At 33.7% G+C, this 27,791-nt stretch overlaps 1 long non-coding RNA gene across 1 annotated transcript in view; it reads right to left on the bottom strand.

Annotated features, from left to right (window-relative positions):
• Positions 1 to 27,791, bottom strand: part of LOC141414080 (uncharacterized) — a 194,169-nt gene that overhangs the window by 91,236 nt on the left and 75,142 nt on the right. The window contains exon 2 of the long non-coding RNA XR_012439175.1: positions 11,704 to 11,778. This is a non-coding gene — a long non-coding RNA (uncharacterized lncRNA). The remainder of the gene's footprint in view (positions 1 to 11,703; positions 11,779 to 27,791) is intronic.

The raw sequence follows: 27,791 nt of genomic DNA, 5'->3' as shown, positions 1-27,791 counted from the left end.
CTTAGAGGGTATTATTCTTTTTCTTTGCAATCAAAGAAATAAAAAAAATAGAAAGTTTCAGTAACTTGGTTAAGGTCACAGAAGTAACAGTAGCAAGTAGAGTCACATACTTTAAAACTTGAACTCAATTACATATCATGTGTGGCACCCCTTTACCTGTACCTCTTATATTCAAATGTGAGTAATATACTTTCTGTAAATAATTCCTTTGAATTTGAGGAACTCAAAGGGTTTGTCATGATTTAATATTTGTTTTCTTTCATAATACTTATTCCAGTCCTCTGTTCTCATCTTATTTCCCAATTATTTCTCCAGTTGTACTTTTCTTCTGTCAGCACTGGGGTTTGAACTCGTTTTTGTAACTGGAATACTCAGATGCAAATGAAAAGAAACAAAAGTTTCTGCATTTCTTTTCTCTGCATAACTATTCTTGATATTTCAATAGTTGCAAATCTTTTTCTAAAAGTTCAATGGCATCTTCTAATGTTCCATGTGGCAACTCTTTAGAAGCCCTTTTGTGAAGGAGTAGATAAGGTAGTAATTCTCTTTGGAGGAAATGCTTGTTTAGATAAAGAACTTGCCAAATTCACACTATTAAGTCATTACCCTGAGCTGGGAATGGAATGGAGGCCTCAACAAAATCACTGATTGATTTCTGACAGCTTACATATGTTATGGCTTTACCTGTGCCACACACCATGCAAATGCCTTTGTGTGCACTGTGCCAAAGAAAAATCCCAGCAACTGCAGGTTGCTGCTGATTTCATTTCCATTTTCTATATCAGGAACAAGTCAGAGAGATTGAAGAGTGTCATTAGTTTCAGGAGCTAAAACATTTTTTTCAAGCTGATAAGTGGAGTAGCCAGGAATTCTGTTTACTAGGTTTGTTTATGGTTTTGACTGGAGCCATTTTAGACATTGCCAACAATCAACTTTTCTTTTAGTATTATATTATCTGTTGGTTTTCCAGAATAAAAACTATGAATTCACAACAAAAAGCATGTGGAATGTCACATAAAGAGCAGTGGAAACAAATGACTTATTTACAAGCATTTTATAAAAATTTTCCATGAAATGTTAGGCTCCTAAATATACATACAAATGCATTTGTACACACACACACACACTGTTTCAAAACTTTACCACAGAAACTAAGAAAATCATTACTAGGGTAAACAGATGTTATAACCAAAGAACTTAGAATGTAATTTTTAGTTGTAGAAGAAACAGCATAATCTGTGATTAGAAGATCTGTGTGTGTGTGTGTGTGTGTGTGTGTGTGTGTGTGTATGTGTGTGTAGACCATTCTAACATAGAAGAAAATTAAGGACAGTAAAGTGAGAAGGTCAGGGGAAGCAGGTATATTCTTGTTGCTGTCATGGGAAGAGATGATAAGTGAGTAGCTGGCACGAAGCCCAGAACCTGTAGGTTGATGCTTTTAGCATTATTTCATGGCAAGCCTAAAATGCTGACATGAATGAGAGGTCTCCAACAGGTATGGAAGATACAGACAACTCAATAAGTGTGGCCAATGTGTTTCTGTGATCATTTGCACTACAGCAGGGTAACGTGAAAGCATAAGGACAGAAGGAAAATCAAGTTTCTATTTGCTATAATGAACTTGAGGGTGATGATTAGTTTACCATTTTTTTTTTAATTTCCCTAAATTTTTCTCGTCCCTGTAGGATAGTGTTCTTCACTCCATATTATGATTTCAGAACTCTTGTGACTTTCTCTATAGACAGATTATATTTTCATTGCCTCCTCAGATCAACTTTCATGTTTACTTTTCACTGTGGTACCCAGTAATTTTACTTTCTCCCCAGGTGTTGGCTTATGTTTGGATAAACTCTATCATCTCTACTTAGCTATTTTGAGTCCTGGCTTGTCTGTTATTTGATAATGTATGACAATACACTATATGAATTGATATATTTTGCCTTGTGCATAGCCTATTTGCATTTTAACGGGAGGTTTTTGCATGTCTTATTCCATTAAACAAATTTATAACCCTATCTTTATAAGGAAGAAAACATTTAGGAACATGTTCCTTCAAATTATATTTGTTCATCCTTCTTCTCCCTGAGAAACTTCTGCATATATTAATGAATCTAATATTTTTAGGGATTAAATTATTATACTCTAAGTACTCATTTAACAAATATGTATTTTATGTATATTATGGATCAAGTATTAAGCTTAGCAGAATAGCAAAGATGAAAAAGTAAGCCCTATACTCAGGGACCTCAAGACAAACAAGGAAGACTGGCACACAATCAAAATATTATTGATTTATTCTTAAGTATTATTTTGAAATTACTATAAACAAGATAGTTTCCCTAAATTTTGAGGGGGATATTTTCCTAATGTATACAAATCCAACTGAATTTTGTATGTTTGTTTTGTTGTATCTAACTAAATTTAATTTTCAAAAATCTATTTTTTTGGTAGAGTGTTTAGGTTTATGTACATATTTTTTCAAATTATGTGTCTGATAAAGGCCTAGTATTTAAAATACATAGGGAACACAATAATAATAAATAAATAAATTTAAAAGGGCCAAATACCTGTAATATATATCTCCAGAGACAATTTAATTTAGCTATCTTTTATTTCAGTTTCTTCCCTGATTACACTGGTTAGGACTTCCAAAACTTAGTTGAATAAAAGTGTCAAGAGTGGGCATCCTTGTCTTGTTCCTGAATCTAGAAGAATTTTGTTGAATGCCTTTTCTGTATCTTTTGAGAGACTCTATGGCTTGGATCCTTCATTCTGTTAATGTGATGTATCATATTAGTTGATTTGCAGAGGTTCAACAGTCTTTGTGTCAAAGGGGCAAATCCCACTTACTGTGGAGTATGAGTCTTTTAATATTATTCTGTTTCATTCAGGTTACTAGCTTTTGTTGAAGAGTTTTATATCTATTCATTACAAATATTGGCCCAAAATTTTCTCTTTTTTATTGTATCTTTAGGTGAGTTTGGTATGAGAGTATTTATGGCTTTACAAAATGAGTTAAAGTGGTCTCTCCTTATCAAGTTTTAAGAAAAGTTTAAGAAGGATTGACATAAATTCTTCCTTTAATGTTTGGTAGAATTCACTAGCAAAGCTATTTGTTCTGGGCTTTTCTTTGTTGGATGTTTTTGCTCATTTCCCCAATCTTTTTATTCTTAGTTTCCTATTATCTTTCCAGGATCTAGTACATTCATTTCTGTTCTTTATTATTTCCTTCCTTCTGCTGCTTCAGGCTTAAGTTTGTTCCTTTGTTTTTTTCCTCTAATTCCTTGAGATGTGAAGCTAGACGTTTCTTTGTGATTTTTCTTTTGTCTTAATGTAGGCAATTATTGCTATTAACATTTCTCTTTGAACTGCTTTTGCTTCATTCTATAACCATAGAATATTAATTCAAGAAATTAATATAATAATATGTAAGTAAATTCAAAGATATCTCATGTTTACAGATTTAAATAATACTATTAAAATGCCTATACTATTCAAAGTGACCTACAGATTCAGATTCAGTACAATCTCTATCAAAATTCAAATGGGATTTTTTTCATGGAAAAATTTGTAGGGAACAACATAGTGCTCTGAATAGCCAAGCAATATCATGAAAAAAAACAATAATGCTAGAGGCATTAGACTCCATGATTTCAACACATAATTCAAACTTGTATTTATCAATACAGTATGGTAGTGGCATAAAAGTAAACAAAAGAACAGAATAGAAGCCCAGAAATATATCCACACATACATGGTCAACTAATCTTTATAAAGACACCAGGAATACACATTGGGGAAGATAGTCTCTGTGGGTGTGGGGAAAACTGGATATCCACATGTAACAGAATGAAATTCAACCTTTATGCAATGTAATAAATATGGATTAAATTGAATGGATTAAAAAACTTCAGTATGAGATCTGAAACCATAAAACTCCTAGAAGAAAGCATGCAGAAAAAGTTCTTTTACATTGATCTTGGCAATGGTTTTCTGGATAATATATCAACAGTACCATTCACAAAATCAACAATAAACAAGTGCTGTTACATCAAACAAAAACATCTCTGCACAGCAAAAGAAATGATCAACATAGTAAAAATGCAACCTACAGAATGAAAGAAAAATTTTCAAGCTAAATAGCCAATAAAGGGCTAGTATTCAAAACACATAGGGAACACAATAGTAATAAATAAATAATAAATAAATAATTTTAAAGTGCAAAATACCCAAAAAAGACAGTGCTCAAAGGAATACACATATATAGCCAGTGGGTAAATGAAAAGAATGTCAGCATTGCTAGTCATTAGGGAAATGCAAATCAAAATCCAAATGAAATATCACCTCAAACTTTCTAAGATGGCTATTATTAAAACACAACATGATTATATCCAAAGGTATAGGGAAAGGGTACCCTTATACACTGTTAGTGGGAATGTCTATTAACACAGCCATTATGGAAAACAGTACAGAAGTTCTTCAAAAAATAAATAGAAGTAACATGTAACCAGCAATTCTACTTCTATGTATGTCCCCCAAGAAGAAATGAAATTAGTATCTTCAAGCTAATATATATACATTCCACACATATTATTCACAATAGCAATGAAAGAATGGCTAAAAGAAAAATTCATGAATTAAAAATAACATATTTCAACTTAGAATAATGGATAAAAAGGTCAACAGTTCTTTATGTATTTTTTGGTTATAGCATAATGGCTCATGCACACAAATAACATGCTTTCTTCTCTGTCTGAGTTTTTCTACCTTCTATAAAATTCATTATCTTAGAGATAATGAAGGAATGAAGTCTGGGAAGTCAAGGATTTAAACAAAGAGTTGTAGATTGGTGTTACTTCCCCTTTTTTCTTTTTACAATTTTTATTAGCATAAATTAATTGTAAAAAGGTGTTTCATTGAGATACCTACAACATGCATATGATGTTTTTGATCAAATTCATTCCATCTATACTCCTATTACTTAACCAATCTCTCTCATTCCTCCCTCCTATTTTAAACAGTTTTTGGTGGATTTCATTGTGTACTTTCATATACACAAATAATGTATTTCTATAATATTTACTTTCATAACCCTCTCCCTATTCCCCCTCACTTCCTCTCATCTTACTGTGAGTTTTTGCCTATATAGACCCTGCTTTAAAAATCAATTCTCTATATAAATTGTATATATGTATATATATTATATTTACGAACCATAAAAATTAACAACTCATTTTTCTTGGTTTAAAGGATACTACTGAATAGGACACTAGAGATATCAACTGAAGGAAACTGGGCAGTCAGGTGGGTTTCTTAGCAATTGTTGACCTAAGTAATCAAATTTCATATGTAGCATCTATCCTAAGCTCTACTTTCTAGGCCTATGTCATGCAACTAATAGCAATGTGGTCTTGATCAGGGCAGTTCAGTTCTAGAGAGTTTATGCTCCTCTTTAATAAAATGAAGAACACATATGCATATGTGAAACATTGCACTATCCTGTCCAAAAAACCTAGGAGTCCATTAATGAGAGACCTGTGATAGATTTTCTTCTAAATCTCTTTGTAAGGCCAACATTTTAAATTCTAAAATTATTTTTGTAGACAAAAACTCTACTACTTGAGCCATTCCCAAGCCCTCTTGTTTCTATTATTTTAATTTTTTTTTAGAAGTGGAGTCTCATTAACTTTGCCCAAGTGGAGCTTGCACATGTGATCATCCTGCTTCATCCTCCCAAGTAGATGAGATTGTCCACATGTACCACTAGACCCTGCTTAAAATTTTCATTAATATTTTATTTTAAAATGCATGTTTGCACATTTCTTATTATAATTAATATATCATATTATGATTATATAAGCTTTCATAATATGTTATTGCAATTACAAATTGTTTCCTTTAATAAACTACATATTAAAATTTGTTCACCTGGATCTTAAATATTACTTTACCATTAGTACTTACACAAAAATCTTCCCACAATAGATTTTTCCCATATTTTTGAAGTCAAAGTACTTTAGAAATGTTGCATTGATATTAAGAAGAAAAAAAGAAAAAAACTGAATACTCAATTGCTGTCTTCATATATTAGAGCTACAGAAATAATATAAAATATGAGTCTTTATCCTTAATGGGTCTTTATACTTTCTTTCAAATTAATAATTTATTATAAACCATTATTTATTGACATAAATTTGAGACTGCTTGAACTTTAGTCAAATGCTGTTTATTTAAATAATTTAATAATTTAAATAATAATTAATAATAATTAAATAATTTAATTTAATAATTAAAACTTGCTTTTTCAGATATTTGATATTATAAACAAAACTGAGATGAGCATGTATATGAATGAGTTGTATTTTCAGGTTCATTGGAAAATAATTGTTTCTGAATACATTTGTTAAATATATTAATGAATGATTAAAACTAGTTCTCTCTTGTTTGGGAAGACTTAATGAATTTAAATCATATTGGAACCATTTAATAAAAATCTCTGATATTAGCTTCTGATAATATTTACTTAGATTTTCATGGCAAGGTATTTATTGCACATCACAGGAACCAGGAAAACCATAAAAAGAGTTATTTGATTGCAATTTCTTTGATCATATTCCCCATTTCATCAAAAGGCAAGATTCAAGAAAAAAAGGTTAATGTATATTTTTAAAAGAATGTGTTTCCTAGACAGTCTTTAGATTATTATAATAACATAATAGCAAGAAAAGAGTTAAAGGGTATTCATTCCATGAAGCCACAGTAATGGTGAAGCCAATAATGTTAGCCTCAAAATTCGAGAAAAAGGTTGTTTCTTGACACATTAGTGCTTTGGATTAGTGTTTAAAGTAATTTTTAAATTATTCAAATAAAATGTTATTTATTATGTATGTGATGAATAACTGCTACGCTTTCCCAAAATTGCTCATTTACTCATTCAAATGTATTTAACAAACACCTGCAATGTTAAAATATGTTAGACTCTCATCTCTTCCTGCTCACTACATTATTATCAACTGAAAAATTTAGCATTAAAGCTATTTTTATTCGGGAAAAGCAAACATAAAATTATTATGCTTGATAGCAATTTTACATTAAACAGAAATTAATGTTACAGTGCAAGTTAATCTCATCAATATCATGTTCACATGTTTATTGCTTCTTAGATTTTCAAAATAAATTTTCATTTTGATATTTATAGGGTACTAGGAGAAATTATCCTCAAAATTGCATTATCCATAGTGGTCAGCATCAAGATAAAATAATTCTTTTGGAAAGAGAAGACCATTCAGAAAAGCAGATGGCCCTTTACTCTAGCCTGACTCACTCTAAGCCAACTTATAGTGAGCTGCCAATCCAGCATCTTAAAAATAAAACAAAATAGGGAACATGAAAAATAAACACTTTGGGTGTTTCTGGACATGTGATTTCATGTGAAATGAAATCATGTGATAAGTTTTTTTTAAAGTGTTTTTGCATCAAAAAGAATTTTAAAATAGATTATATTAGTACTCCTAGAAGTGATCACATTTTAAAATGATATTGGACATTTCAATAGCTCTGCAGATAAAATGGCATCGACAAGTCTCCATTTAATGATGCCCACACAAAAGAGCAGGTTCCAACTTCAGAAGATAAAAGCTGAGAGTGGAGATGATTGAAGTTAAAACATTTTGAAGGATGTGTACACAGTAACTTCAGATCTGTTTCTTTGATCTCTAATTACAGGAATAAAGGTTATCTTTCACACTTGAAAGTGATTATAAACATATGAAAATCTTTTCCCAGAAAGGTGATGTTGTTGAGAAATACAGATTCAAGAATAGTTCAGATAAATTAATTGATGGCTGATGCATGTCAGCTTGTCAAAGGAAGTTAGAGGTCTTCAGTGTAACATTTTGGGAGACCACTTACTGGAAAGCTTAAATGATTGATCTGGTCCACGATGACATTTTTTTTCTCATATTTTCTCACTTTTACTGGTAATAGAGACATTTAGTATTTCTTGTCAATTTGTTCCACTAATTGAATAGCTGAAAATTATTTGTTACATTGCCAGAAAACATAGCCCTAGTTTTTTCCCTTCTAAATCAGTCTTTAAAGGACAGTGGAAGACCCAGTGGGTTGCAGTAACAAGTGTCTTATTTCTTAGAGTTAATGTGAGGTAAGTAGCCTCTGCAATGTGTCACTGTTTTGGAGGGAGGTGACACCTTCTCTAGGTTAGTCAGAATGTGACAAGTTGTCCTCATGGAAGATGCCCAAACATGCTGAGTCATTGCTAAGGACCATTTTGTTTTTCTCTTCAGCTTAAACTTTGACCTCAGTATTTTACTCTTGTATTTCAAGATGTTCATAGACTCAGAATTTATACTTTCTAACATATCACTTTTTGTATATAATTTCTAACTCTAGTAATAGTATTTTGATATATGAAGTTATGTATGTACTTATAACTGGTAAATTTTCTAATGGAAATTCTGTTTTACAGAATGGAATCAATATATCATCATGCCTTTTCTTTCCATTTAAATATTAACTTCCTCTAGAGAGGAAATACCTCCTACAGGTCTATTCCTGCCTTATAAGAGTTGTTCTTGAGGGAATATTGACTGTATCAGGAAATAATGTCATATTCCCACCTGAAATCTACATTTTGTAGTGCCTTACTTCCACGCTTGACCAGGCCACTCATGATTTCTGGATATTATTGTCCTTGTCTTTAAAATGGCAGTTTTAAATTATATGCTCTCCAAAGTTGCTTTCTCCTCTAAAATTTTATGACTTTGTTATTCTAAGAAAAACTCAAAGTATTTATATTACATTGTGACCAGGAAGGATAACCCTGGGTAAAAGAGAGTCAGTGAATACAGAAGATCTGGATTGATTTAGAATGAAAATGTATCATTGCATGACATAAAGTTAATGTACTTACAAAAGGTTGTTATGCTTATACTGTTGCCCAAGAAGAGGAAATTAATTGAAGAATTTCTCGGGGAATAGGTCTTTGAAAACCTTAATAAGAATAATATAAAACTTTTGTCTCACAAGATTGATAAATTCAGGGTGGAATTGTCATTTTGTCATTTTGATTTTGGTTTTAGCTATAATATATTAATCTATAGTTATATCAATTGATCATATATTTATTAATTTAATTCAGTGTGGAGATAATTTGAGGTCTTTTTCACTTTAACACTTATAGATGATTTAAATTAAATGCCACAGCATAAATATTTACCATGTGACAAATGTAGTTGATGGATGAGTAGTGACTGTGGTACAGTTTAAAGAAAGTGGCTTAGAATTAGAAGACTGGTCATACCCAGGTTCTATCAGATAATGGTTGCATTAATTATGGAATGTTAAGTAACTATTTGGGTCTCCATCTCCTGTCTATTACATGATGATAAAAATGCCTATTTTATAGTGTTATTCTGAGAAGTAAGTGATAAGTAAAAAAAAAGCTTAGCTAAATGCTTAGCATGTGGTAAACACATGATAATCATTAGTTGGAAAAGAGTCAAGAAAAGAAGTAAGTTCTTTACAACTAGCATTTGCAAACAAGATTTTAAGTCAGTTAAGATTGGATTTTCATGGCATTTCTTCTTTGTTTTTGTGTATGCTACAATGGTAGTATCTTTCTTCAGGCAAAATGGGGTAGTAAAGAAGTTAGGAGAACTTCTTATCATGATGTCCATATTTCTGTGAAATGAAGAAGGCTCTGGGACTCAGGTAGAAGTTACACACTATTTTTCTTGAAAATGTTCAGGAAGAATAGCCCTTTTTCCCTCAGTGTAGTAGGAAACAAAGATGTATTAATGACTAATAGCTAACATTTGTCAAGAATTTTTGCATATACCAGATACTAGGCCAAACTGTGAATATGTCTTATCTCTTAAAGCTTCACAATAACCTTAGGAGTCATGAATGATCAGTATACCTATTACAATGATGAAGATACTTGGGCTTAGAGATGTTAAATAAGAACTCACAAAACTAGAAAAGGAGTGGAACCAGGAAGTGAATGCAAATAATCTAATACTGGAGCCTAAACACTTAATGCTTTTATATGGTGATAATTTGGTGATTGGCAATGGCCAATTTTAGTGTTGTCATGACAAGGACAAAGGGTGTGAAGATTAAGCATTATTCCTGAGTGTTTCTGTGAGATTGTTTCCAAATGAGATTAGCATTTGAACTCATGGACTCAGCAAAGTAGACACCTCTCTGTGGTGTAAGTGGTCATCATCTAGTCTATTGAGAGCCTGAGTAGAACAAAAAGGTGGAAGATAGAGGAATTTACCCCTTAAGCTTCCTACCTGCCATGTTGAGATGAGGTATTGGTCTCCCCCCTGCCTATATGGAGCATCAAGTTGCTAAATTCTTAAGACCTTAAGTCTCCAGTGTGCAGAGGGCAGATTGTGGGGCTTCTCACCATCAATGATTATGTGAGTCAATTCCCCATAGTAAACAACTTCGTATATATCATATATAATTGGTTCTACTTCTCTGGGGAGAACCCTGGTACTCCTTGGTATCATTAGCTCCTTGGCATCACTGATACCTAGAATTTTATTTTTCTATTGCTGTGTCTCTAATCTATGAAAACTTAGTCAAATTAAATAACTATTCCATGCCTGACTTCCTAATCTATAAGAATAAATAATTCAGATCTAGAGATGTGGCTCAAGAGGCAGAGGGCTTGCTTTGCAAATCGGAAGCACTGAGTTCATAACCCAGTCCCACCCCCTACCCCTGTTGTGGCAATATAGTCAGAGGAGAAGCCAAGCGACACTCAGAGGAGTGGAGAACTCAGATTTTAATTTTTTACGCTAGCGGGCCCAGACGTGTACCTGTGTCTGAGCCCTGAACAAAGGATTCACAGGCTATTTTTTTTTTTCATTTTTCTTTTATTATTCATATGTGCATACAAGGCTTGGTTCATTTCTCCCCCCTGCCCCCACCCCCTCCCTTACCACCCACTCCACCCCCTCCCGCTCCCCCCCTCAATACCCCGCAGAAACTATTTTGCCCTTATCTCTAATTTTCACAGGCTATTTAAAAGGCAGTTCTGGGCATCAGGTTACAAGGAATGTGCTCTCCCATAAAGTAGGGCTAGTAGTGGGTTAGAGACCTAAGGTTTAGATAAGAACAGCAGGGGAGGCCTGCTTTGGAAAGTTTATTTACAAGTGGAGACAAAGAAAGGCAGGAATGGGTACTTATCTCTGCATGGTGCCTTTCATCTTGGTCCTGAACTTTTGCATGGCTCTAATGGGCAATTCCTCACAGCTCTGTCCGAGGTTACAGCTTTTAATTGACAGTTTACCATGTTTTACAACCCTGTTTCAAGGCTATCTTCCTCTTCACCCCCAAAAAGAATAATTATACCTATTGTATAGGATTCTTTCACTACTTCAAAAATAAAGAAAATGAATATAAAATGTTTATCCATTTATCTGGTGTGTAGACTGTAATATTAGAGACTATCACCTGAGGACCTAGACACATTTGCCTGACTTTCAAAATGAGCAGGGATAAGAGAAAACCGAGTGAGGAAAAAGACAAGTAAACTGCTTACTGTCATGGTCATTTTTCACATCATTGGAGCAAATGGTTACTTACCAGTGTAGTTGATTATGTCTCTATTCAAAACTGTAACTTTGAGGATAGAAAGAGAGAAGTTGATAGTACTTAGCAAATAGATACCTGATGCAAACAAACTTCTTAACTACCCAGAAGGGCATAAACCCTTTGGGACATGTATAGGGAAGCCAGCCAAACCTGCACAAATGAAAAAAAGAAATATGCCCTGTGTTAAGACAAAAATATTTTTATAGCCACATTTAGCCAAGGGTTTCTAACTAATCGTGAAATGTTATTATAAAAATTGAGGTCATTACATCTATGTGGTGTCTGCAGTTTTAAGTATAACACTATATAAAGTAAAAGATAGTATAATCTCTGGCCACTTTTCATTATGTCCCTCTCATATGTATTGCTAATTGATATGGCTGTGAAGTAGCCTATGTAACTGTCAAGATTCTGAGCTCCAGAATGGGCAAAACTTGATAAGGAAAATCTCTAATTATGTTTGATTAGAAAATATTCTTACTATGCATATCACATTTGTACCAAGTTATTACAGAAATAGCACAATTTAGTTTCGAAACTTGAAGTTATATGAGTTTCTTAGGACTATTTTTGGCCTTTTGTGGATGGACACAATTTACTGTGTTCATTTTCTGTATTCAGTTCTCAACCTAAACCCCAAACACACCTATTATTCACAACAATCAGTGATCTTAATGTTTGAGGAAAGCTAACTGTGACAAGATTCTGTGTCTTGAGTCTGATTTAAGGATTTTATAGCCTGCTGAAACAAAAGAATTCATGGCTGTAACATAAAAATAATAACTTCTTAAAAAAATACATGATCTCTGGTTTGGCTATTAGAATCTAATGAATTATACTTACAGCCTATCATGAGTTACCAGTTAAAATAAGTGGTATTCTTGCATTTTGTGTTTTATGCTTCTTAAAAATATCAGTGGTTTGGGGCATTTTCACAAATGGAATATTGTGATGGTTAATTTTACACAATAATTTGACTGGGCCACAGGATGCCCAGATATATGGTTAAATATTAGTTTTGCACATGTTTCTAAGGATTTTTTTTTTTACATTTTTTTACTGTTATTTTATTGTTGTACTGGGGGTACATTGTGACATTTATAAAAGTTCTTACAATATATCATAGTTTAATTCATCCCCTTCATTATTCTCCTTTATCTCCCCTTCTTCCATTCTTAGAATAGTTTCAACAATTCTCATTGTTCCACTTTTATTTCCACCATAGTCACCCTCCCACACCCTTTCTTTGTATCCTCCCTCCTTCCACTGGTACCAATGCCCAGACAGGACCTGTTTTACCTTCCTGTTCTCCATTTTTGATGTTTCAAAAAGAGATTAACATTTAAATTATTGGACTGAGTAAAGCAGATTTTCCTCCCAAGGTGGTAAAGAAGGTACACAAATGATTAGGGCCTAAAAAGAACAAAAAGGTGTAATAAAGCTGATGTTGTTCTCTGCCTGACTGTTTGAGCAGAGACACTGATTTTTTACTATGTTTGGCATTCTTGGTTTTCAGGCCTCCATAGTCAAACTGGAATCTACACCATTAACACTGCAGATCTCAGGCCTTTGACCTTCACCACAGCTTTCTTTGGTCCCCAGATCAAAAATAGCAGATAATGGGACTGTTTTAGCCTTCACATTTGCATTAGCCAGGCTGTTAATGATGTCTTTTTCTAAGTCTCTTTCTAGAAGGTATATATGTGTAATTTTAAATATATTTACATATATATATATATGAGTTAAGCACACTTAATTTAAATCTATAGCTATGTTTGAAACATTGACAATCTAATTTTTTCATCTTACAAAGTTAATGTTTTTAAGGGTCTAAAATTACTTTATAGGATAAGACAATATATCACAAAATAAAATTTTCTTCCATACTACTTTACATAGACTGCTTATTAATTTAAGTGGTCTACTTCCAAATTCCTCTGCGTTAGTAAAGTTTTATGATTTAGTTAATATAAGATTTTATATTGAAGATTATCTAATAGGTCTTCCAAAAACTAGTCTCTGTACCAGATATCAAAATGAGTGTAACTGTGATCAACCAGTGACACCAATGACATAATTACTGAACCTAAGGGATACTTATCTTACCTAGTCTTCTATTCTTTCTTACTTTGGCTTCTCAAATCCCACTTATATCTGTACTTTCTTTTCTTCCCTACTGTCCTAGCTCTGGTTCAGGCCCTCAGTTTTTATTTTTACTTTTATAATAACCCCCCTTTTGTTCATCCTAGCTATAATTTATCTTCCTTACTAACTAGCCCTTCTGTGCTTCTAGAATAATCTTTCTATTCACATCTATATTGATAAGTCATCTCTGCTTCTTGTTCTTTTTTTTTCTTTTATTCATATGTACACACAATGTTTGGGTCATTTCTCCCCCCTTCCCTCTGCCCCCTCCCTCCCCCCACCCCATCATCCCCCCTCCTACCCCCTCGCTACCAGGCAGAAACTATTTTGCCCTTATCTCTGATTTTGTTGAAGAGAGAGTATAAGCAATAATAGGAAGGACCAAGGTTTTTTGCTAGTTGAGGTAAGGATAACTCTACAGGGAGTTGACTTGCATTGCTTTCCTGTACATGTGTGTTACCTTCTAAATTAATTTTTCTCAAACTAACCTTTTCTTTAGTTCCTGGTACCCTTCTCCTATTGGCCTCTGTTGCTTTAAAGTATCTGCTTTATATAAAGTGAATTTTAAAATGTTCTCATGAATTAAATTTCAGAGAAAAATTGTAGAAATTCCCATTATAAGAAAGAGGGATTTGTTTTTTGAAGAAAGGAAAAATTATGAATCTCTAATATTTGATAATATACATATACTGAATAAAAAAAGACAGAAGTTGTTCATTTTCAGGAGTGAAACTAGGGGTGACATCTGAAACTAAGTGAAGAGAGATTTAATATTTACTAGGTTCTTCCCCTTAAGTAAAATGTAGACAAATCAAATACTCATCTATTACAAAGAACATTTTTCTTTATTAGCACGCAGGCCATTAATTAGGGAGATACTAACTTCAAGATAGAAGTTAATTAACTGTGAGATCAATACCAAATGCTGATTTCACTTTTACATCTCTTTAACGGCAGTTAATAACGAAGTTGCATCTTTGAGTAAAACTTACTTGACTAGAAACTCAAAGTGAATAGTTCCTGAGGCTTTCACAGAAAAGAAAAGATGAATGAGTTGGTTAAAATTGGTTGCACGCTAATGACTAAGTAAAACTAAGATTATATAATAGGACAGGTTGAGTTACATAATTATTGCATTCTTTACAAGTTCGTCACAAATAACGTCCATTATTTCATCAAAGTGTTTATATGTAGATGGACTTGCAATCAAATTTATTCTCATGTCATGGTGAGGATTCCTCCATTTAATGTAAACAATTTAAGTTGCTTAAGGAGATTCTTTTCCCTCAGTGGAAGAAGAGTTTGACTCAACTTTGAGGCCACATTAAAGATAAGTTTGGATATATTTGTGTGCTACTTTTTAATCTGCTAGGTAAAAAATTTAACTAACAGACCTTTGTTCTAAACACGGATATAGCTGGAGAATATCTGTTCATTGTCATCATCCAATACCAGTGTCCAAAGTGTCTATTAAAGAATATTAATGTCACAGGCCAAACATTAGCCATTCTGAAACTGAGCATGAAATTGAAGTGCAGAATGTGCTTAAAATCATTCACTTTCCTTATTTCTCTCTCTGAACCAAGGACTTGTCATTCTTCCCCTAAGGCACAGTATCTGTGTTTTCATAATGACTTTTCTTTGTTCCAAGATAATTGCTTGAGAATGCTCTGATACATTTTGCATTTTTATGGCCCTCCTGATAGAGACCTGAGTTAATACAGGAAAAACACTTAGAACACTGTCTGCCACATGATAAGCAATACCTGTTTGCTATTGTTATTATAATTATAATAATGTCTACTATGATTTTAAATTTTTTTCTGACTAGTACATAACAGCTGAGATAAGACAAGTTAGATAAAATAGGATGCGTGGAGATTGGACAATGATAGTAAACACTAAAATTTAAGCAACTATAAGGGATTCTGAAAAGATGGTGAGTACATCAGGTTTGCTAATTCCAGAATAACAACTCCTATAAAAGTAGAGCATAAAGTTCACAAAAACCATAGCCCCACAGACATTATTTATAAGAAACATCTGCAAAAGCCTGGAAAAACATCAATAAAAAGATTGGAGCCATTGTGAAATAGTAAATATTTACCCAGAAAACTCAGTTATAATAGTGCTTTGATGAAGATAGCATATATATAAAGACTATTTTTTTCTAACAAGGTAGTGTAACTTGGGAGAAATAGTGAATGTTTTTAAAAAGTCAAAGGGGCTTGCAACTTGACTTGATACTAAACAAAGACAATGATGAAATCGAATCTCTATTTGTAAACCATTGTGAATCAAGTTGTATAGGAAATCAGTGCCATTGGTTGAAAAAACAGTCAAACCAAAATCACAAAACTTTTTATGAAACAGAAAATTCAAGTTTACCTTTGAAGGAGGGATATTAAAGTAGGAATGGTTGCATGTATTCTTTTATCAAAAAGCTAAGTAACTCCTTCAATTAATAGTTCAATAAGTATTTATCAAAACCAACAATGTACCATGCACAATTATGGATATTGGGCACAGTGACTTGCAAAACAAAATAAGCAAACAAAAAGAAAATAACCTGGAATGTATAGTTAAATAGGAAATGTGATCATTAACCAAATAACCTTGTCAATGTCACATTGCCTCTGTGATAAATGGAGAAATATGTGGTGCTCAGTGAATAAATATTAAGAGGATCACATCTAGTCTGGTGGAAAACTAATGGATTATCTGAGAGAAATGCAGCATTTGGACTAACATTTGATTGGAAAATAGAGTTTAAACATGTATTAGCTTGCAGGAGAAGGAAAGGGTAGCAGAGAAGGGTGCTTGAAGGCAGCAGGGGGAAAGACTCCCAAGAAGTCCTGAATGACCAAGTAGGAGAGTATATTCCAGGACTCAAAAGAAATCCAGTATGTCTGGTGGATGCAAAGTAAAGAAAGAGTGGGATAGAAGTAAAAGACAGGACTTAGAGAGGTAACTGTGTAATTTATTGTCTAAAGCAGATCACTTTTGAGAGTGAAAGAGAGGTACTACAAATGATTATACTCAAACAACAGGTGGCAACTGGAGCTCTGAGGCCCCCTAATTATAGGCTGTGTTAAGAATGGGTCTTTATGCAGTGAGTGATGGGATTGTTTGAAGGATTTAAGCAGAGGTTTATATTTTGGCTGCTGCATTGTGGAGAGTGGATTATAATGAGGCAGTCATGTAAGTGGGGAGACTACAAATTAACTTGCTTATTTCCCACCAATAGACTGAAAGGCAGTTTCTGTTGCTGTTGTTTTTTGTTTGTTAGGTTTTTATAGTCCTCCTGTTGTATATAGAGAACTTGGCCTAAAACTAAACTGAGATTTTTTTTCCTCTCAATGATTAGAGTCTGAGAAGTGCTGTCTATTTTCCATGCTCGTATCTAGGGATAAAGTTAGAACAAACAAAAGATTCAGAACAACCATGGCATAATGTACATAATGTATTTATCTGCTTTCTCTCTCTCTATGTGTATATATATATATATATATATATATATATATAGAGAGAGAGAGAGAGAGAGAGAAAGAATGCATGTATAGAGAGAATGTACCTACCCATATATGTAGATATATGTGGAGTGCAAATTATTTCCTATATTATTTATAACACATATTACATATATATTATGTGTGTATTATAACAAATTGTACAAAATCATTAAAGATTCTAGTGAATGAACTAAGCTTCCTTTAGAAAGGAGTAGGCTATTCTATAAGAATATCTTGTAAAATATTGTCTGTCTTAAGATGAAATTAGCCTTTCTTATTTTTCCATAGGAAAACATACTCATCAAAGAAATAAATAGGACCAAGCATGATGACTCACACATATAATCTAAGCTATACAATAGGTGGAGTTGGAGGATTGTAGTTCAGGTCAGCCTAGGCAGGAGAAGTTAGTGAGCCCTATCTCAAAAAGCAAGCTGGGTCTGTCATCCCAGCTGCAAAGGTGATGAAGGTAGGAGAATGTGTCAGAGCCAAACCAGAAAAATGAGAAACTGCCTGAAAGATAAACTAATGCTGAAAGGGCTGGGAGTGTAGCTACAGTGGTAAAAACAGTCATATAGCAAGTGTAAGGTCTTCAATTCAAACCCGACTACTGTCAATAGATAAATAAATAAATCAACAGAAGTACAGAAGATACTTAAATGTAGACACCATAAGAATACTGCATCTTTTTAAACTAGCTAAAACCTACCTGTACACAAACATTTGTATCCTGCCTTTTAAAAAGCTCAGTATTACACATTAAGTCTGACAGATTTAGTGATGTACAGGATTCATTATTAAATGTGAATTCCAGATGATTAACAACATTTTCTCATGCAAAGATGTCATAAGTATTGTATGTGACATGCTTTTCCTTAACAAAATGTTTCTTATCTGGAATTAAAATTTAACTGGACATTCTATATTTTTTCTGGTAATGTTAATAAATATTATATGTCTTTGTTTAATGTAATCTTCATAAAATTTTATAATCAACATTATATTAAACATTTTTGGTGCAGAAAAATATCTTATTTTAAAAGAATAGATCTTAGAATAGATTTCCAGAGTTAACTTCTTAATAAGATTAAATATAGGCATATCTTTCTAAATTAATTATATAGAAATGTTACAAGCAATAGTTTCCTTTTTATGTATTTATTTAGTTAGGTCCAGGGTTGAATATGTACCACCATTGTCTAGCCTGCAATTTTTTTCTTTAAACTGTAGATGATATTGACTATACTAGAGAATTACGTGATGACAGTCTATTTCCGTCTAAAGTTTTTCTTGAAGCAGAAATAAGTAAGGGAGATTTGGAGATGTATTGCATGTACATCTCTCTAAGTTCTCTTAATTTTACTCTTGTGCTCAAATTTTCAGCAACCAACCTGTTAAAAATATTATCTGAGTCTTATTTTCCTTCTTCATTTCCCCTTTATCACCTCTAAGTTATGCCTTACATTTTGTGTTCTGCACTTACATAGTATCTATTCAATAAGTGCATACCATTCAGTGTCTTTGGGAATTTCAAATGTTGATTTTCACCCTTATCAGATGAGTGATTATAGTCAAGCTACTTGCCTTCTCTGAGGTTCAGTTCCTTTATCTATGATACTTACAATAACAGGGTTTTAGTCATGGCAAAATGAAAACATTTTGGAGACAACTTAACATTTCAGACTCATAGTACATGCTCAATATTTTCCTGAGAACACAGATGTAGGCATAAAGACTAACTGACCTTGGCAATGATTTCTAAGAAGCATTGTTTATCTCCTTTGTGCATGCAAACCTGCTTTGTAATCATCAGTGGGGGGTGACCTAAATGGATTGAGATTCATTCTAAATATAGTTCTTATTATGGACTGAACAGCAGAAAAATGAATGGATAATGAGTAGACTTAGGTTTGGAATGGTAGACATAGGCAATTACATCCACCATGAGCACTGTTCAGCTGAGGAACGCATGCTTAGATGGAGTGTGGCTTCATGTTGGGTGAATAAATAATCTGTGGTGGTAGTGAAGGACATGGCTCTGTGAACCAGAGGTTTGCAGTTGCTTATTCTCTTAGGGATTTCGGGATGTTCTAGTACTCTGCCAATTGTACCTAAATGGATGTTTATGTGTAGCAAGATTAATATAACTAAAAACAAAGAAGCATTTTCTCCATCTTTTCTATGTTTTTGAAGAGTAGTAAATTTTCTTACATGCCTTTCATCATTTACATAATATCTGGGGAGGGTTTCTCTGCTCTTTCTTCTACCAGTTTTCTCTCTTGCTCATCATGCCCTCAATACACATGGTGCAGTGTGCCACCAAGACTGATGCTTAGAAGAATTTTATGAGAATATGATTTTTGGGTTGAAAGAATAATTTCCAGATTGTGCCTAAGTAGAAAGCATCTCCCCCATAAGTAAGCGGTCAAATATATGAAGCTATCAATTACTTCCATGATTACAATAACAACTTGGGATTTTGTTGTTTGATCCCTTTACACCACTGTCGTAGAGGCCTTATTCTCATTTCTCCCCTCACACTTCCATCTCTTAATTATAAATCAATACAAAGTTCCTCCAAGAATTTTAATACCAATTAGCATTAATGAAGTTTTTCATCAGAAAATGAAATCTATTATGACATGTGTTTTCTACAGCCATAAAGATGCAGATATAAATGAAAAATTACAGTGCAGTAGTTCATTTAAGGCAAGGACCTGCAACGTTGATTTGTCGGCTCTTTTACATGCATTTTTGTTAATGTTGAAAGTGTTTAGCATTTAAAATGCTTAGCTTTTAAAATTATTTAAGTCGTTTTTGATCAGTGTTCTAAGGTATAAGTTCCACATAGAAAATTAAACGAACCAGATGCTCCTCAATTATTTAGCCTCTCCACTGATGGCTCAGTTTCTCCTTTGTACCACATGCACTTCTACATCTGATACTACTCTGGTTTCTTAGGATGATTTGCCTGCATTTCCACATACTTCTGCTGAATTCACTGCTATTCCAGGACTGTGTCACTTGGTGGCACCGTCACCTTATTTACATGTCTCCTTCTTTTTATCTCTCTCCTTCAATATAATTTCATGGTAATCAAAAGCTGAGGTCTGGACGCAGGTGATCGTGTTTGGACTCCAGGCTCTCTAACTTTCTAACAATAGGTGAATTAGATAACTTTGCTTTATTAAAATGAAGATCACACTAGTAACTACTTGAGAGGGTGTTTTGAAATTTTTTAAATACCTACAAGGGTAGCAAACAGGAAACTACTAAAATTTGTCCCTTATTTCTATTAGCATATTCAGGTTATTATAATAGAACTTGGACATACAAACAAAAGTAATTCCCAGTGAAGCAGAGAAGAACAAACAAGAAAGGCTAGTGATCGTGGTGCTGATAGGGGTAAGAACAAGCACCTGGGAACACAATTAATTCAAAGCAGACTCATGTCAGGCTAATAATAATTTCCAATCATTTATCAAAAACCTTATAAGAATGAATATCTCAATTTGTTCTTCACAAATATTACCTAATGTATCCTGCATTATGTATAGCTGCATGATGTAAATATTTAATAGTTTCCAGATAAGAAAACTCAGTGTGATAGATGTTAATAATTTGCTCAAGGTACCACATTCTGTAACTGGAAGACTGTAGATTTAAATCCAGGTAGGTTTTGTTTCAAAGTTCTTTGTACCATGTACACACTACTCTGCTATCTGACTGTGTTTTCTACCAAAGCAGTTACTATTAAAATTTTAACACCTGCTGCTCAGTATTGCTCCTATATTTTGGAAGGGATTGACTTGCTTGTGACATCTAATAAGAAAATCATAAACATGTCTGTAGATTGAGCCTCTTCTTATTTTCTAGGGTGAGTGCTGAGCCAACAGCGCTGCCAGGTCCTCACTTAGCTTCTTACAATTTCTGCCACATCCTCCTCCTCTCTGACAGTTGCATCAGCATTTCTGCTGCTGTTTGTGCTGATAAAACCAGCAGAACATGCACCAGGAGAAATCACTTGGTGACATGTTCACTGGGGATTCTTTCTCAGAGGAAGTTCAGGCTGAGGAGAGTATTCTGCAGAGTGCTCCACTAATCAAGGAACAAACTTGATCATTCAAATGTGGCTTTGGAGATGTGGGGACAAATTTTTTTCCCTTGAAATGTGTGAAGCAAACATATATTCCCAAGAATTTGTTACTAAGAGGAGTGGATTTAAATTACAGTGGAAATATTAGGTAACAAAGCTGTTTTTTTTTAGAGTTGGATCTGAAGACACATCTCCATAATCCTTCAAAATTGTAAGCACTTGTTAATTACCTTTCAATTTCTTCTCTAATGTAAAATTTTGTTCAAATTTTTTCTTTACTGTTTTTGAAAACAAAAGTCCAAGATGAGGATTCTGCATACTATGATTGCAAATGTTCAAGAAGCTCTGTCTTCATGCTTACAGTAACATTAAAATTTATGTACACACACTCATATTCCCACTTTCATACCCAGACCCCACAAAAGCAAACACATGCACACACACATACACACACACACACACCCCACATCTTCATACTCTTCAAACACAAATGTACAAGTATTTGACTCTTCCACCAATAAAAAAACGTGAAAATAGGAGGACAGGGACAATGGACCTGAGTGGATAAGGGTGAAATTTACTGAAGCTGAAATTCTACTGCAGAAACTTCAGTACAAGCTTGGTGCTTTTGATGTTAGTGCATTTAAATTCAATTCCTAGAATGACCTCATATTTGAAACGGTCAAATATTTTTTAGTGTGATTATGCTTCTGATGTTTTCCTGAGATCAGGTTTTGATAACAAACTGTACGCACTGAGCACCTAGGGCTAAATGGAAAATAAGACTAAGGCAAAGAGAGGAAACTGGTGCTTCAAACAAACTCAGATTAAAACTAATTTGCCCTGAGATCAATGCTAGTGCAAGCCTGCAGACACCACTGAGAGCTGCCCATAGGAAGAAACAAAAGGTTACACAGAGAATATTGTAGCTAAAAGGTACATTTTCCTACTTACATCAATGTGATACTTAAAAGGTTATTGTGGTTATAAAACTGAAAGTTATTGGTTACTACTAAATTAAATAGATCAAAGCAATCTTTAATCCCATATCCTAAATTCTTCAATCTAATCTGTCTTAATTCTTTTGATCTTTAATAGTAAATGTGTATTACTTTGTATTTCAATTTGTTTAGTTAAGAAAATGTTTTAAAATTTGGGTAGAAATAGTTGATGAAGAAATGCTAAAATGTTATGGGGAAGTTAAAAACAGAAGGCTATAATTAATGTAGACAGGCAGCTTTAAAATTTAGTGTGTAGTAGAAAGGTACAATACCACAGTGTCTTATGAGTAGATTACTTAATCTGACATGTATGAAGCTTAATATTATCCTTAAGGAGTACCTCATAGTGCTTGTTTTCCCTGGTAACAAATCCCACCCTCTGTCCCTGAGCTTTTAGGGTCTCTTTCCCTTTAGTGGTTTAAATTTTATCTAAGAAACAGTGAAATAGAGATGTATCTTTGAAGGTCCATTAACTTTAAACTTACTTCCTTTATCCATCTGATAAGGTAACATCTATTAACCTAGAGAGCATTCCTGGAAGGATTATTTGTTCAGTCATAATTTGGGCTGTTGAAATGGCTTATAGGAGAGAAAGACCAAGTTTAGTTTACTTGTTTAACTTCGTTTGCAGTGTATGTGATGATAACTCAAGACAAAGATATAAAGAGGGAATATTTACAGTTTAAAATGGAAATATTTAGTTTAAAATGACACCAAGCTAATGGTTCTTAGATTATTTGATTGGTTCATTCATTAACTAATTTTTACAACAAGCAAATATTTATTTAGTGTGATTTTTAATTTTGATCGTCAACTTGAAAGAATTATAAGATGCCTAGGACTATACTACCAAAAATAATCTACATGTTCAATGCAATTCCTATTAAAATCCCAATGACATTCTTCACAGAGATAGAAAAATCAATCCTAAAATACACATGGAAACACAAAAGACCTCAATTAGCCTGACCAATTCTGAGCAAAAACCTCAATGCTGTAGGTACAAAATACTAATTTCAAACTATACTACAGAGCCATAACAATAAAAAAATAGTATTGGCACAAAAACCAATGAAGATCTGTGGATTAGACTAGAAGACCCATATATAAATCCATGCAGATACAGTCAACTGATCTTTGACAAAGGAGCCCAAAATACAATGAAAAAAAGATAGCATCTTCAACAAATGTTGCTGGGAAACTGGATATCCAGCTTTAGAAGACTGAAATTAGTTCCCTGTCTCTCACCTTATGCCAATATCAACCCAAAGTATGCCAAAGACCTTAATATAAGGCCCAAAACTTTGAAACAATTATAAGAAATAGTAAGAAAAACACTGGTACATATAAGTATAGGGAAAAACTTCCTAAAAAATTAGTACAACACTTATGGAAAACAGTATGGAGATTCCTCAAAAAGCTAAAAATAGAACTGCCATATCATCCACTGATACCTCTCCTGGGCTTATCCAAAGGAATATGAGTCAGGATCTAAAAAAGAGACATACGCTAATGTTTATTGCAACTATTCACAATAGCCAAGTTATGGAAACAACCCATATCAGACGCCCTACAACTGATGAATAGATCAAGAAAATGTGATATAGCTAAACCTGTATTTATATCTACATCTTTATCTATATCTATCTATCTATCTATCTATCTATCTATCTATCTATCTATCCATCTATCTATCTAAATGAATGAAATGGAGTTTTACTCAGCCCTAAAAGACAATGACACCATGTGGTTTGAAGGTAAATGGATGCAATTGTAGGACATCATGTTAAGTGAAGTGAGCCAGGTTCAGAAAGACAAAGGCAGCATGTTTTCTCTCATATGTGGAAGATAGATCCAAAAGTTAAACATATACACAAAAGCAAACATGATCATACATAAACTTACATGTAGAACATGTTTGTAATAGTGGAATTATTCAATGGAACTCATGGAAGGAGGAAAAGGAAATGAAATGAAGAGCATCAACAATGTTGTAAAACATAACGTCTGTGAAAGTAGAGAATATAACGATATGTATTGAAAGCTGTTGAAAAGTGGAGGGTGGAGGGAAAGGGTAAGGGTAAGGGAAAATAATGGCAGGGATTGAATGGACCAAAGTAAAGTATAGCCACAGCAGGGATACATAGAGAAACCCCTTGAACATTGGCTTAGAAATTAATGATGAAAGACAAGATTGTAAAATAGGTACAGTTTGTGTGTGGGGGGGTGTAACTTGTGGGAGAGGCGAGGGTGAATGAAGGAGATGATGGTGAAGAGATATGGTTGATGGAATTCATATACTTATATGAAATAGAGAAATGAAATCTCTTGCAGTTGCTTTAAGTGGGGTGGGAAGGTGGTAGAGGGGAGAAGAAATGGTGGGGTTGATCTGACCAAAGTATAATATAAGTCTATTTGGAATTGTCACAATGAATCCCCCTTGTATAACAAATATATCCTAATAAATTTTTCTGAAAAATTAAATTAAAGGTATATAAAACCAAACCAAACAAAAAATTAAAAGATCCCTAGGATGTTAGTAAAGCATACCTCTGGGTGTGTCTGTGCTAGACTTTACAGATAGGACTCACTAAGGAGGGATGGCCCAGCCTGAATTTGGGGGCACCATTCCACAGGCTGGGGCCTAGATGAAATGAAAGGAAGAAGAAGAAAGTTTGCCTGGGGATTCACTTTCTTTCTCTACTTCCTGGCTGCCATGAATTGAATATCTCTGCCCCAACATACCCTTCCACCATGATGTTCTGCTTTACCGAAGGTCCGGAAACAATGCAGTCAGCTAAGAGTAGACTAAAACCTCTGAAACTGTGAGCCAAATAAATCCCTCCTCCCCTTAGGTGTTTCCTCAGGTGTTTTATCATAGAAATGAAAAGTCTGACTTATACATATCCTGTGCTGGGTTCTGTTCTAGATTTGGTGGTAGAGCTAAATGAGACAGAGAGAGGAAGTTTCTACTTAATGAATCTTCTGTTAGAAGGGAGACAGACAATAAACCACCAAACTCTCAAATTCCAATTAAAATACATGAAGCCAGAGAAAAAGTAAATGCAAAGCTCACAACATAAAACATTAACACTGCAGGGTAGCCAGTTTCAGAAGAAATTTTATTAACTTTAAGTACATTAGAAGAAGAGAAAAAGATTTTTAATTTCTACGCTTTACCTCAGGAAATAGCAAGCTTAACTGCCTGTAAAAGGTAGTTAATTCATTTCTAGACTCTCTCACACTGTTTGACCAAACAGTGATCTGTGTAGTCACTTTCTCATGGTCTAGGTTTTTCTACACAAGCCAACTTCCACTCAATGACTGTCATTTATCTGACAGTAATGGACATGCAGAATGAATGTACCAAAGTATTTCATCAATGAGTAGGAAATGTGAAATGTAAAAAAGGTACAAAACCATGTGTTAACAAACTTTTAATTTTGAATGCGATGAAGACAACAAAAATGTGCAAATACAGTTATGTGTCGCTTAACAATGGAGACACATTCTAAGAAATGCATTGTTAGATGATTTCATCATTGTGTGAACATCACACAGTGTACATATACAAAGATGGCCAAGACTTCAGTTAACAATATAATCTTATGGAATCACTGTTGTATATGTAGTCTATACTTAATTGAAGCACCATTATGGCATATGGGTCTGTGTTCCAGTATTTTCTTTTTCTTCTAGCGAAGGAAAACTCCTTTGTGTCACTACTAGCACTCACTTTGTGTGTTGATTTGGAAAATAGATATTAAGAATTGGAGAAGACAGGTATATGGGATTTCAGGTTTGTATGTATCAAAAAAGATAGAAAGTGACTTAAATTATATTTCTCTCTCATCTTACAACTCAAACGTACCTGCTTCAGAGATGATAAAGTGCTGTCATCCTTAAGATAAGACATCAATCTCAGGCTCTTTGGTGGTTGCTACTATACATATCATCTTCCAGTCAGCAGGAAACAAAAGGGGTCAGAAGGGTATAAGAAAACTTATTTTTAGAGGCTTATCTACTTCATCATTATCTCTGCTCACTCTTTTCATGCCCCATTGGTTAAAACTTTGCCACATGTCCACATAAAGCTGAAAATAAAGTTCGCAATTGGGATCTTTAGCTGTCAGGCTAACCAATTCTTAGGAGTTCTATTATTTTTTTTAAAAAGTAGTGAATACATATGCAACTAGCATGTATACCTTAATGCATACCTGTGGGTAGCCCCTTATCCACTTGCACCCCTTTCTCTATGTAATACTATGTAATCACAACTGTGGGTGGCAATCAGGGCCACATCCAGGTATTGGCTTGAGGGTAAAGTACCAGATCTCTGAATCTGGTCTCTGGTTCTCTACGTTAACTCAGTATGCAGCTCATGTTATTTTAATGCCCTGTAAACTAATAGAGATATTATTTGCTCCTCCCCACATATGTTAAACAATAATGGGAAAAGGATAGGATAACTTCAATTAATACTGTCATCCACAAAATAGAATAGAGGGAAATACAGAGCAATAATTTGCCCATAGCAATAATCAAATCCTGCTGAGCAAATGTTGGCAGTGCAAAATGTCCTTGGTTAGCTCTTGTTCTGGTCTCTAGAGGAATTCTTTGTCCATTTTCATCTCTCATTCTTTTTCCAATGTTTTTAATGACCACGTTCGAAGTGTTCGTTTGAATATGTGCCCTCCTGAGGCCTGTACAGCTTGTGCAGTTGGGGCATAAGAGTTGCTTTAGGAGTCAAGCAATTACAGGCTTTCCAGACAAGTTGTACTTTCCTTGGCAATGAAAATCCTTCAGTAACTTAGTACTTTTAATTTGCTTTATATTTTATTTCCATGTGAAAGGTGTTTTCAGTGCAAATTGTGCCTAGATATAGTTCTTGAACTTGAAGTCTCTCACTTTTTTACTGGTTCCTGTATTCAGCTTCACCCTTTCTTCAGCACCTTAATGTAGTTTCCTTTGTCCATGTGAAAACCTAGGCCTGATCTATTGTAGCTTGTTGACATTAGTCAACTTCCTAAGTTATCATAACTAATTTCTAGCACACAGTTGTCTATGTCCTCCCCATCCATTGCTAAGCCACTGCTATATGTTTTAGGGTTTTGTAATAACAGCAATAGACTATCTCCAGCAACAACTTATAGAGATAATTTAATCCTTTACAACAAAAGGCCTTAAATATAACTGTTTAATTAAGATAGGTTGTCTTTTTTTCTCTCAAATAGTCCAGAGGTAGATAATTCAGCACTCTTAGAGAAATGTTTCATCTTTAACATGAAATTTCCATTTCAGGACTGAGTTAGTAATGTTCCTTTTACTAAATACCTAAGATAATACACTTATAAAGAGAAAAGATTTACTTTATCTCATGGTTGGGAGGTTTCAGTCTACAATCTATTG

This window comes from Castor canadensis, chromosome 11 (genome assembly GCF_047511655.1).
Source record: "Castor canadensis chromosome 11, mCasCan1.hap1v2, whole genome shotgun sequence".
NCBI classification, from domain to species: domain Eukaryota; kingdom Metazoa; phylum Chordata; class Mammalia; order Rodentia; family Castoridae; genus Castor; species Castor canadensis.
Note: the sequence above shows the minus strand (reverse complement) of the source record. Positions and strands in the feature narration are given on the sequence as shown.